The sequence below is a fragment of the Scyliorhinus canicula genome, chromosome 20 (assembly GCF_902713615.1).
Source record: "Scyliorhinus canicula chromosome 20, sScyCan1.1, whole genome shotgun sequence".
Lineage (NCBI taxonomy): Eukaryota > Metazoa > Chordata > Chondrichthyes > Carcharhiniformes > Scyliorhinidae > Scyliorhinus > Scyliorhinus canicula.
Genome location: NC_052165.1, coordinates 6,581,588 through 6,593,823, shown reverse-complemented (window position 1 = coordinate 6,593,823; position 12,236 = coordinate 6,581,588). Strand labels below are relative to the sequence as shown.

General features: G+C 46.3%; 1 long non-coding RNA gene across 1 annotated transcript in view; it reads right to left on the bottom strand.

Moving 5' to 3' along the window:
- LOC119955313 overlaps positions 1-12,236 on the bottom strand; it is a 119,667-nt gene that overhangs the window by 5,956 nt on the left and 101,475 nt on the right. The window lies entirely within an intron of this gene.

The following is a 12,236-nucleotide window of genomic DNA, read 5'->3' as shown; positions in this document are numbered from 1 at the left end:
TCTGTGGGCGTGGGCGAGACTCTTGGATGGTTTGTTGCCTCCCGGGTGCTAGGTTCTATGACGTCTCAGATCGTGTCTTCAGGATCTTTAAGGGGGAGGGGGAGCAGCCAGAAGTAGTGGTGCACATTGGTGCCAACGACGTAGGTAGGAAACGGGCTGTGGGTGTAATAAACAAGTTTAGGGAGTTAGGCTGGAAGTTAAAAGCCAGGACAGACAGAGTTGTCATCTCTGGTTTGTTGCCGGTGCCACGTGATATAGAGGCTAGGAATAGGGAGAGAGTGCAGTTGAACACGTGGCTGCAGGAATGGTGTAGGAGGGAGGGCTTCAGGTATTTGGATAATTAGAGCGCATTCTGGGGAAGGTGGGACCTGTACAAGCAGGATGGGTTGCATCTGAACCAGAGGGGCACCAATATCCTGGGGCTGAGGTTTTCTAGTACTCTTCGGGAGGGTTTAAACTAATTTGGCAGGGGACTGGGAACCAGATTTGTAGTCCAGTAACTAAGGAAGCCAATATTCAGGATGCCAAAGCACGTAGTGATGCAGTGGGGAAGGTAACACTGACAAAGGAGAGTACTTGCAGGCAAGGAGATGGGTTGAAGTGTATATACTTCAACGCAAGAAGCATCAGGAATAAAGTGGGTGCACTTAAGGCATGGATCGGTACTTGGGACTACGATGTGGTGGCCATCACGGAAACTTGGATAGAAGAGGGGCAGAAATGGTTGTTAGAGGTCCCTGGCTATAGATGTTTCAATAAGATTAGGGTGGGTGGTAAAAGAGGTGGGGGGGGGGGGGGGGGGTGGCATTGTTAATTAGAGATCGTATAACAGCTGCAGAAAGGCGGTTCGAGGAGGATCTGCCGACTGAGGTAGTATGGGTTGAAGTCAGAAATAGGAAAGGAGCAGTCACCTTGTTGGGAGTTTTCTATAGGCCCCCCAATAGCAGCAGAGATGTGGAGGAACAGATTGGGAAACAGATTTTGGAAAGGTGCAGAAGTCACAGGGTAGTAGTCATGGGTGACTTCAACTTCCCAAATATTGAGTGGAAACTCTTTAGATCAAATAATTTGGATGTGGTGGTGTTTGTGCAGTGTGTCCAGGAAGCTTTTCTAACACAGTATGTAGATTGTCCGACCAGAGGGGAGGCCATATTGGATTTGGCACTTGGTAATGAACCAGGGCAAGTGATAGATTTGTTAGTGGGGGAGCATTTTGGAGATAGTGACCACAATTCTGTGACTTTCATTTTAATAATGGAGAGGGATAGGTGCATGCAACAGGGCAAGGTTTACAATTGGGGGAAGGGTAAATACGATGCTGTCAGACAAGAATTGAAGTGCATAAGTTGGGAACATAGGCTGTCAGGGAAGGACACAATTGAAATGTGGAACTTGTTCAAGGAACAGATACTACGTGTCCTTGATATGTAGGTCCCTGTCAGGCAGGGAAGAGATGGGAACCATGGTTGACAAGAGAGGTTGAATTTCTTGTTAAGTGGAAGAAAGATACTTATGTAAGGCTGAGGCAACAAGGTTCAGACAGGGCGCTGGAGGGATACAAGATAGCCAGGAGGGAACTGAAGAAAGGGATTAGGAGAGCTAAGAGAGGGCATGAAAAATCTTTGGCGGGTAGGATTAAGGAAAACCCCAAGGCCTTTTACACATATGTGAGTAATATGAGAATGACTAGAGTAAGGGTAGGTCCGATCAAGGACAGTAGCGGGAGATTGTGTATTGAGTCTGAAGAGATAGGAGAGGCTTTGAACGAGTACTTTTCTTCACTATTTACGAATGAGAGGGGCCATATTATTGGAGAGGACAGTGTGAAACAGACTGGTAAGCATGAGGAGATACTTGTTAGGAAGGAAGATGTGTTGGGCATTTTGAAAAACTTGAGGATAGACAAGTCCCCCGGGCCTGACGGGATATATCCAAGGATTCTATGGGAAGCAAGAGATGAAATTGCAGAGCCGTTGGCAATGATCTTTTCGTCCTCACTGTCATCAGGGGTGGTACCAGGGGATTGGAGAGTGGCGAATGCCGTGCCCCTGTTCAAAAAAGGGAATAGGGATAACCCTGGGAATTACAGGCCAGTTAGTCTTACTTCGGTGGTAGGCAAAGTAATGGAAAGGGTACTGTGGGATAGGATTTCTGAGCATCTGGAAAGACATTGTTTGATTAGGGATAGTCAGCACGGATTTGTGAGGGGTAGGTCTTGCCTCACAAGTCTTATTGAATTCTTTGAGGAGGAGACCAAGCACGTGGATGAAAGTAAAGCAGTGGATGTGGTGTACATGGATTTTAATAAGGCATTTGATAAGGTTCCCCATGGTAGGCTTATGCAGAAAGTAAGGAGGCATGGGATAGTGGGAAATTTGGCCAGTTGGATAACAAACTGGCTAACCGATAAAAGTCAGAGAGTTGTGGTGGATGGCAAATATTCAGCCTGGAGCCCAGTTACCAGTGGCGTACCACAGGGATCAGTTCTGGGTTCTCTGCTGTTTGTGATTTTCATTAATGACTTGGATGAGTGAGTTGAAGGGTGGGTCAGTAAACCTGCAGACAATACAAAGATTGGTGGAGTTGTGGATAGTGAGGAGGGCTGTTGTTGGCTGCAAAGAGACATAGATAGGATGCAGAGCTGGCTGAGAAGTGGCAGATGGAGTTTAACCCTGAAAAGTGTGAGGGTGTCCATTTTGGAAGGACAAATATGAATGCGGAATACAGGGTTAACGGTAGGGTTCTTGACAATGTGGAGGAGCAGAGAGATCTTGGTGTCTATGTTCATAGATCTTTGAAAGTTGCCACTCAAGTGGATAGAGCTGTGAAGAAGGCCTATGGTGTGCTAGCGTTCATTAGCAGAGGGATTGAATTTAAGAGCCACGAGATGATGATGCAGCTGTACAAAATCTTGGTAAGACCACATTTGGAGTACTGTGTGCAGTTCTGGTCACCTCATTTTAGGAAGGATATGGAAGCTTTGGAAAAGGTGCAAAGGAGATTTACCAGGATGTTGCCTGGAATGGAGAGTAGGTCTTATGAGGAAAGGTTGAGGGTGCTAGGCCTTTTCCCATTAGAACGGAGAAGGATGTGGTGCGACTTGATAGAGGTTTATAAGATGATCAGGGGAATAAATAGAGTAGACAGTCAGAGACTTTTTCCCCGGGTGGAACAAACTATTACAAGGGGTCATAAATTTAAGGCGAATGGTGGAAGATATAGGGGGGATGTCAGAGGTAGGTTCTTTATCCAGAGAGCAGTGGGGGCATGGAATGCACTGCCTGTGGAAGTAGTTGAGTTGTAAACATTAGGGAACTTCAAGCGGCTATTGGATGGGGTACTGTAGAATGCTGGGGTGTAGAGTGATTTGTTCTTAATCTAGGACAAAAGTTCGGCACAACTTCGTGGGCCGAAGGGCCTGTTCTGTGCTGTATTTTCTATGTTCTATGTTTTTTAATCTGCTGTCACTCACACTCTCTTTTCTCCAGTTTCTCTCTTTTTTCTCAATTATTCAAACCCTCTCCTCAACACCCTTCCAGAAGGCTTAGCATCGATGCTTTATATAGTTCTGCATCTAGCTCCCTCTGGTGGTTGATTTGGACATTACGTTAACCCTTGCAGCCCTGTACATTTCTCATAATGTCACAGTTACCACAAGATGTCCTGCAGAATTTGCAATTCAATGTTAAAGTATGTGTGCACTGAATACTGTTTTGCAGTAGAATGGTAAATAATGACTATTTATTGCCCATGGTGAAGATTTGAAAAAACAAATAGCAAAGTGCGTTTTATGGAAAAATATGTACTGAACATTCCAAGCAGCTATTCTCCCCATTGTACAGTAACTATCTGTTATTCAGACGGTTCTGGCTTCAGGGTCTATTTGCAAGCTTTGTTCTAAATAACTTAGCGTCTCAAAGGCAGCAACAATGAACCCAGTTCCCCATTGTTAACTCTGAAACCATTAAATACTCTTGATATCTCGCATCACTGCAGGTTTCAAAACAGCAAGGCAACACAACACAAGGGTCTGTTTTCTGAATACCATTCTGTGCCATATACTGCAGCTGTTCATGTAGAAATTTCCCTCCGTTTTTGAATGCACCTGCGTTCAGTATGAGGAAATAGGTAAATAATTCATCACGGTGTATTGTTACAAACAATGACGAGCTGAAGGGGTTACTGAAGGCAAATGTGGTTGGATTTCCTTTATTGTCTGATTGCCGCACATCTGCGGATCTAATCAGGAATTCATCGTCGAAATGTTCAGACCAAAATATATTTCCTTTTCATGTTGCGACTACAAGCCCGAATTGTCAAAGCCATTAAAATCTATATGTCCAAGCATAAACATGAATTTAGAAGATCACATCAGAATTTCAACTTGCCTGAAGTAGAGTGACTCTGACAAGCCTCAACGAATCAGAAAATAATTTATGCTAATTATTGCACACTCTATCAGCTGCTGTCTGCTCGGGGTGGAGCTCACAGTGGGCACAGTTGCTGCCAGTTTTGACTTGCTCCCTATATTCACTATTGTTGTTTTGTACAAACAATGGGCAGCAACTCATTGAAAATGAAAATGAAAATCGCTTATTGTCACGAGTAGGCTTCAATGAAGTTACTGTGAAAAGCCCCTAGTCGCCACATTCCGGCGCCTGTTCGGGGAGGCTGGTACGGGAATCGAACCGTGCTGCTGGCCTGCTTGGTCTGCTTTAAAAGCCAGCAATTTAGCTCAGTGAGCTAAACCAGCCCCTTGGCATGGGGTGGGGGTGGGTGGGGGATTTGGGGGGTGGATGGTCTCGTCTGCCAGCTGGAGAGCTGGCGAGAGATCCACGCAGCCCGGATTATGGGCGGCCTGCCAATCAGGCAGCGGAAAGGCCAGTGACGGGACTTCTGCCGGAATCAAGTCCCCGGGGTGGCGGGGGGAAGGGCTAGGGGGAGTCTCGGCTACAGAGAGCTGCTGACCAATCAGAGGGCGGCAACCCTTGTGCACAGCGGTGCCAGTGGGAGGGTGTGGATGCTGCCAGAGGAAAGGCACAGGTGCCCCACAATCGTGGAGAGGTCACAGGCCACAGGTGAGTAATGTGGGGACTGGTTTTATGGGGTGTGGGTCACAGAGGGAGAGGTGCAAGGGGTGGAGTGGGGTTGGCACCGGGGGTGCCAAGGTGGCCACACTGTTTTACCATTGGTATATGCCGCATAGCGACTGGCCCATCTGAAGCTGAGGTAATGCCTGTGGTTTTTGCCGCAACCCTACAGTGGTCATTAATCGACCGTTTAAGGGCCTCAATTAGTGGCTAGGTGGGAAGGTCAACCCTGGGCCTTTCTACCCAGAAGCTAATCCCGGTAGAGGTGGGAAGATGGCAGGACTCCGGAATGTGAGCATCCCATCTAAGTAAATGTCCTTCCCACCACCAGCGAAAGCTCCAGGTTCTGGCCAATGTTTCTATCGCAATGAAAAATGAGGAATCCTGACCGAGATTTTAAATTGAGGATGTGGTTTCTTGGTAGCGGTGAATCTGCTGGCCTGTCACTTTATTCTTGGTTGTAACCAGATAAAGAGTTTGAAGACGTTGCCACGCCCAGTGGGTAGAGAGTTGAACCAAGTAGATGAATTGGGAGCAGGAGAGGACATTGCTTTGTTGCGACTCCTTCCTTCTCCAAAGAATCCAAATGGAACCCCGCCCACTGAGGACAAAACTCCAGCTGCATCCAAGTAGAGATGATTTTTATTTTGCAGCAAGCCAGTCAGAGTGGAGCTGGTTTTATCCCCACTCACCCTGAAAAATGGCAGGTAACTCTCCAGCGTATTCCAACCTGCTCATTTGCCTGTAACTGATTTTTTATTTAGTCTCTGTGGGGCAACTGGCTCGGCATTCTGATTGTTGATCCGAAGGTTGGTGGTTCGAGACGATTCAGCACCGCCGGACTCATCGTTCATGGGTGGCACAGTAGCACAGTGGTTAGAACTGTTGCTTCACAGCGCCAGGGTCCCAGATTTGATTTCCGGCTTGGGCCACTGTCAGTGCGGAGTCTGCACGTTCTCCCCGTGTCTGCGTCGGTTTCCTCCGAGTGCTCCGGTTTCCTCCCACAAGTCCCGAAAGACGAATAGGCAAATTGGACATTCTGAATTCTCCCTCTGCGTGCCCGAACAGGCGCCGGAGTGTGGCGACGAGGAGCTTTTCACAGTAACTTCATTGTACTGTTAATGTAAACCAACTTGTGACAGTAAAGATTATTAAATTAAATCTTCCAACAGCAAAACCTTGCCGTCTGACATTCAAGATTACCCCCCAGCTAACAAACCACTGGAAGAGTGGGTTCTGCATTTATTGATGCTGGAAAATATTTGCCTGTGCTCTTTTCTTGAATGTCATGATCTGAACTTTTGTGATCATACCTTTGAATTAAACATCAGGGTAGAAATGGGTCCACAGGCATAAAATGGGCATGTGAATGTTCAAGGTGTGAGGCCCTGTGGCCTATTGCTGTAGAAAATATCTCCAAGACAAAATTGGATCAAACCTTTTTTTTTTCCAGGCATCCAGGCATCCTCCTGACAAGCATTTGTGAATATGAGGCCTAACATCTGTTCAAGGGCTCTTGCAAGGAATTAGGGATCTCTTAGCAGATCAGGCCTTGGCCCTCCTCTGTTGGGGATCATTGGGCATCTATGCAACCTCTCAACAACCACCAATTTGCAGGTTATTAAACATTTTATTCAGATTTCTGTAGAGCGAGGTGGGGCAATAAGGCCCCTTTCCAATCTGCAGCACTTTGAATGACCGCCACAATCGGCTGCCGGTTAATCCCCTTCCATCACCGGGCACTGACCTCCACATTGCTGCTCTGCCATTTTCATGCAGGGGGGGTGGTGGAAATGGGGCAAGTTCTAAATTCACATCAATGGTTCCTAGAGGCGGCTGCAGTCAAAGCAGTCAAATTACTGTCAAGCTGTCAAAGAACTGTCAAGATGTCAAAGAACTGTCAAACTTAATTGGAACTATCAAAGCTGTCAAGGGATTTACCTATTCTGGGCTATAAATGAACAGAAAATGTGTGGAGATTAAGAACATCAAGTGCTGGCTATTTCACTCTGTTGACATAAACCTGAAATAATCATCTTCATAAGATGTATGCTGCATGACTGATCTTGCAACATAACATAATCACAGTAGGGTGCCTATTATGTGATCAGTTTGATTGACAGCTCCAAGTGGTTATAGGATAGATATATTTGTACCAGCCTCGCCGAACAGGTGCCAGAATGTGGCGACTAGGGGCTTTGCACAGTAACTTCATTTGAAGCCTACTTGTGACAATAAGCAATTTTCATTTTCATTTTTCACATTTGTTTTCATGAGAGATTAAATACTTGAGTTAAATGTTTGCTTTCTTAACAGAATAGTTGAAGGAACTTTAACGTATTGTTTTTTTTTAAACAATGAAGGCAGTTGTTTTTAAATAATGAGGTCGTCAATAGGCACATTTTGTCAGCACGGCTCCCAAGGTTTGAAAAATGCAGATACTAGGTTAGTTGGCTTGGAAAGGCAAATGAAAAGGGTGGCAGATGAGGGTTCATGGATTGGCATGAATTGCCACTAAGTTGGCAAAAGGGCAATGAAGGACCCGAAGGATGAATAGGGGCATGGGTTGGCATAGTTGGTATAAGGGGCAGTGGGCTGGGTAGGGGGGCATAAGAATTTTGAGGGACCAGAGGAGTGGGTACAGGGCATAGATTGGCACGTAGGTATGGGGACCCATGTGGAGTGGGTGGAGTAGCATGGGTTGGAATGGAGGGAATGGGGGTCCAAGAGGGATGGGTAGGGGGGTCATGAGGTGGAAGGGTTGGCATGGATAGGGCATGTGAAGTGTGTAAGGGAGGATTTAGAGGATTTTGTTTCCATCTTCCACACTTTGCCAGAGCAGCGGGACAGGCCTCCTGTTGAGCCCATCTCCGCACCTGGCAGCCCTTTACCGGCTCAATTACAAATCCAGCTCACCCACTGGAACAGAATCCCAACTTTTTCCCTGGGTCGGATTCGCGACTCCATGCACCCAACCCCGGATTGGGACTCTGGGCCTGCATGTTTTTACAAGTGAGAGTGCGAACCAATGCGTTGCTCTCATTAGACCTGTGAGGGTATGCAGATTTATGGGCGGCACAGTAGCACAGTGGTTAGCACTGTTTCTTCACAGTGTCAGGGTCCCGGGTCCGATTCCGGGCTTGGGTCACTGTCTGTGCGGACTCTGCACGTTCTCCCCATGTCTGCGTGGGTTTACTCCGGGTGCTCAGGTTTCCTCCCACAAGTCCTGAAAGACGGGCTTGTTAGATGAATTGGAACATTTTGAATTCTCCCTGTGTACCCGAACAGGAGCCGGAATGTGGCGACTAGGGGATTTACACAGTAACTTCATTGCAGTGTTAATGTAAGCCTGCTTGTGACAATAATAATAAAGATTTAGTGGGGGGGGGGGGGGGGGGGGGGGGGATCATGTGCCTGGAAAGTACTTTGATAACATGCTAATGTATTAAAATATATGGAAATGAGGGGCACAATTCAACAAAAACATTTCAGAGTCTGGTTTCGGGCGTATAGCAGGGTGAAGTTGATGAACTTTGTGCTCCCATGTCACTCCCTCAAGAAGAAAACCACTAGATTCCATGGGTTTTGAACAAATAAAATAAACTTTATCACACATAGACACAAAAGTAAAACAATTTACAGTATTTATCTTATATACTAATATTTACAATCAACAAGAGGTAGATGTGAACTCACAGGCAAAATGCGGTCGAACACAGTGAGCTACAACATTAATGGTCGCTGTATCCAAGACAGATTCCATGGATTTCTCAGCAACCCATCCAGATGTCAGTATCCACTGCGAGTTACACAACCTTGTCAAACCCTGCCCTCTTACCTTTCGAAGAGCTCGCCTTGGAATTCCCTTCAAAGATTGTTCTCACACCACTGCCTGAACAACTACTTACCCTCCAGGGTTTCAATCTCATCTGCCAAAAATTAAGTTTCCCTGGAGTCCTGCATTCCGGTACCAACTCACAGGCACAACTTCAACACTCCAGTTGCACCAAGCATAACACTGCTACTCCAAAGGGTTGCATTATATCCAACAGCCTGCAAAATGGAGTCATCAACTTCCTACTGTGTTTACAGCTCTCCCTGCCTCTGAGAAGCCCTCTCGATTTGGGGCCTGTCAATAGCAGCGCTTTTTCTACCTGGACTCACTTCCTTTGTTCCTCTCGCCTGTGGTTTGTGTCTCTGGTCGTCTCCACCTGGTGGTCGTCTCCTGGTGACTCTTTTCCAAGATCCCTCCCTGTCCTCGCTTGTTGTGTTCCCTTGACCTTTCTGGAACTGCTCCCTGACCCAGGCTCCTCTCATTATGGTGCCCCCCCTCCTGGGTCCTGTGATTGGGTTTGTGTGCCCTTTTGTCACCCCACATTTATCCACATTATACTGTATCTACCATTTATGTGGCCACTCCCTCAGCCTGTCTAAACCCCGCTGAAGTAGCTCTCCATTCTCCTCACAGCTCACCTTCCCACCCAATTTTGCACCATCTGCAAATTTGGAGATAATACATTTAGTTCCTTCATCCAAATCTTTAATATATAATGTTAACAGTTGGGGTCCCAGCACATTTCCCTGCGGTACCCCACTAGTCACTGTTTGCCAATCAGAAAAAGACCCTTTATTCCGACACAATGCTTAACAGTGCGTGCACAGACCACATCTGATTTGTGTATGTACAGAAATTGCCAGGCCTTGTCGGGACTACTTCTGCTCCGATATCAGGTACATTTTTATTTTGTGACAGACATTATCCAACTTGGCAACGGTATTTTCTATATAATTGAGGTATTGTACCAAATGCAATTTGCAGATGAGGGAAAAAGGAAGTATGTAACATTATTTTTGGTGTCTTGATGAAAACTGGCAAGGACTTAGAATTAAATGAATTATAGATTGATTGATTGATCTATTGTCACATGTACCGAAGTACAGTGAAAAGCATTTTTCTGCGGCCAAGGGAACGTACACAGTACGTACATAGTAGGCAAAAAATAATCAACAGACTACCTTGACAAATGGTACATTAACAAATAGTGATTGGTTACAGTGTGGAACAAGGGCCAAACAAGGGCAGCATAGGGCATCGTGAATAATGTTCTTACAGGGAACATATCAGTCCAAGGGAGAGTTGTTGAGGAGTCTGGCAGCTGTGGGGAAGAAGCTGTTCCTATGTCTGGATGTGCGGGTCTTCAGATTTATGTATCTTCTGCCTGATGGAAGTCTGGAAGAGGGCAAAGACTGGGTGGGAGGGGTCCTGTCCACCTTCCTGAGGCAGCGGGAGGTGTAGACAGAATCAATGTGGGGGTGGCAAGCTTGTGTGATGCGTTGGGCTGAGTTCACCACAGTCTGCAGTTTCTTGCGATGTTGGACCGAGCAGTTGCCATACCAGGCTGTAATACAGCTGGATAGGATGCTCTCTATGGCACATCTGTAGACGTTTGAGAGAGTCGATGCAGACATGATGAATTTATTTAGCTTCCGTAGGATGTAGAGACGTTGTTGGGATTTCTTGACTGTTGCATCCACGTGAGTGAACCAAGACAGCCTGTTGTTGATGGTGACCCCCCAAGAACTTAAAGCTATCTCCACTTTGGTGGGGCGGAGGGGAGGGAGGGGGGGGGGGGGGGGGGGGGGGGGGGGTGCAGGGCGGGATGGCATGCTACTCTTCCTGAAGTTGATGATCAGTTCTTTGATTTTGCTGAAATTTACAGTGAGGTTATTTTCAGTACATCGCACATTTATGGATCGAATTGGAGTTAAATCTTGCCACACAGTTATGTGTGTATAGGGAGTACAGTAGAGGACTGAGCACACATACTCGCGGGGCCCCAGTATTGAGGACTATTGTGGAGGAGATGCTGTTATCTATCCTGACAGATGACGGTCTGTTGGTGAGAAATCAAGGACCCAGCCACCCAGGAAGGGGTCAAATCCAAGACTGCAGAGAACCTTTCGAAAGAAATAATCATTTCTGAAAGATCCATTTTTAAAATAAATAAAAAAAATTTAGAGTACCCAATTATTTTTTCCAATTAAGGGGCAATTTAGCATAGCCAATCCACCTATCCTACACATCTTTGGGTTGTGGGGGTGAAACCCATACAGACACGGGGAGAATTTGCAAACTCCACACGGACAGTGACCCAGGGCCGGGATTCGAACCCGGGTCCTCAGCGCCGTGAGGCGCCGTAATGCTAACCACTGTGCCACCGTGCTGCCTCTGAAAGATCCATTTTATGTAGGAAAGAAAATTCATTAAATATGAAGACGTTACAATTGTTACGGACAGGAGGGGGATTAGGTTAAACAGCCCTGATATCTCCTCTCAAATGTCTGTAAACAGAAATGGGATTTGATATCTGATTTACCCCGATATGAGGAATGGCCTATTTTCTCCAACTCTTCAGTTGGTGTGATACAGTCCACTATTAATAATTCCACAGAAAACTCGAGATCAGGTAAAATAAGAAGGCGGGTTTATTTTACGCACACATACACACACTCAAAACGTGGGAAAGGGGTTTAGCAATCCCCCCATCCCCTATTCCCTTGCACTCAAACAATAAAAGAGGGATACGGGAGATAAAGGGATGCAGGGCAAGTTAACAATAAAAATAAGAGTTATGCATTTATGTGAGTCCAGAATCACAAGTCCAACGGCGTGTTCCTCCAGAGGTTAACAGGCTGAAACTCTTGCAGGTCAGTCCATCCCCCCAGCTGTGAGGACTTTCATGATGGGAGAAGGCGTGCAGATATTAATTAGTCTTGACCGTACAGATACAGAAATTCCAATGTCCCAGTGTTTCACAGTTTAGATGAGGACCAGGCAGTTTAGTCGGACAGAACTCTATTTGCTGCTGAATGTTAGATGGTAAAATGGTAGACAGTGACAGGCTGCTTGCCTGGAGTCCTGCACCTCTTCTGAGGGCAAACAGTGACTGACGATAAAATTCAAAAGCTGTACAATTAAAGGAATTCAGATATCTCAAGTCACAATAATGTGACAGGATGGTTTCAGATTGGGCTACAAAGTCAACCAGACTCCTGGTTGAAACCAATTGTGTTTTGCAGCAGGTAAAGTTGGGGCCATGAGCACCGCATTGGAGATCAGGGCTGATATATTCTGGCCCTTTCTGC